This window comes from Buceros rhinoceros, unplaced genomic scaffold, assembly GCF_000710305.1.
Source record: "Buceros rhinoceros silvestris isolate BGI_N320 unplaced genomic scaffold, ASM71030v1 scaffold27815, whole genome shotgun sequence".
NCBI classification, from domain to species: domain Eukaryota; kingdom Metazoa; phylum Chordata; class Aves; order Bucerotiformes; family Bucerotidae; genus Buceros; species Buceros rhinoceros.
In genome coordinates, this window is record NW_010415039.1 from 427 (window position 1) to 1,712 (window position 1,286).

Genomic DNA, 1,286 nt, shown 5'->3' on the forward strand with positions numbered 1-1,286 from the left:
CAGGTTAATTAAGCTGGGCAGTGGTGTGCTGGGAATGGAGCGGGCAGAGGGGAGGCTGGTGGCAGCCTGCACGAGCTGCCCATGAGACTCCTGGTGCCTGCCCAGCTCCCCTGGACCTCTGAGGGGTCCTGCCACCCTTTGGGAAGAGCAGACGCAGCAGCTCTGGGTGTTCCTGTGTGCCTCTTCCTCACGGAAGAGATGCATGAGGGAGGGCAGCACAGAGGCAGGAGCACAGAGGCTCACTCATCCGGGTGGGGGTGAGCACACTGAGCTTTCTGTCTGCCTCAGCAGTAGTTTATCTGCAAGACGAGGCTGCTAACGGGGTGGCTACACTGTCAGGTTTTCTTCTCTTGATGCTGCATAGAAGGAATTGATTCTGGTGGAGGTCCTGCTAACCACGCCGGCTCCAGCATCTCAAAAAAGCCACAGAGAGGGAGAGCCATGACCAGGCTGCATGGTGGCTGACATAAGAGCTATAGACACAACGGGACTGAGGTTTGGTGCAGCAGCACCGCTGGGGCAGCACCAGCCCAGCCCATGCCCCGCAGCACAGCAGCTCCCGGGTGCCCCACTCCTCCTCTCCGCCTCCAGCAGCAGTGTCCCTGCGCTGCCCAGCCATCTCAGATGCTGCTGCTCACACGCAGAAGGACCTGCGCACAAAACCTGGTGGGCTGGTAACCCTGCAGCTGGACTATCGCCCTGCTCCGCAGCTCTCAGCCAGCTGCCCCGCGGGCAGACGCAAACAAGCAGAAGGCGGTGGCGGGGCACAGGACACCTTGCAGAGTGAGCTTGACAGCAGCCATCACTGTCCTCCCACCAGACATCACCTCGAGGAGCAAAGCTGCAGGACTGAGGTTGAGCTGTCAGGTCGCAGGAAGGCAATAAATCCATCCAGACCTGTGAGTGGCCCGGCAGGCTGCCTGCGGGGCAGCTCGCTGAGGGATCGGCCCCTCCTCAGAAACCATCCGCACTGACTCGATCCAGCGTTAACAGGGACCGTGGGGACTGTTGCTCAGGCAGGAGACTCGCGCTGCAGCAAACGCGCCCTCCAGATGAGAGCCGACTGCCGGTTCCGCTGGGATGGGGATGGGAGCCACCCCGAGCAGCCCAGGGGTCTCACCAGGGGATGCACAAACCAGAAGAGATGGAAACGCGAGCGAGAATAACACCAGTTTGCAATGGTCGAGGCAAGGACTGCAAAACCCACCTTCCCCGCACTTCATTTACTACCCGAGCGGGGACTGTCCCTGTGCTCTGGCACTGTTGGACGCTTGCTAATAAACAAG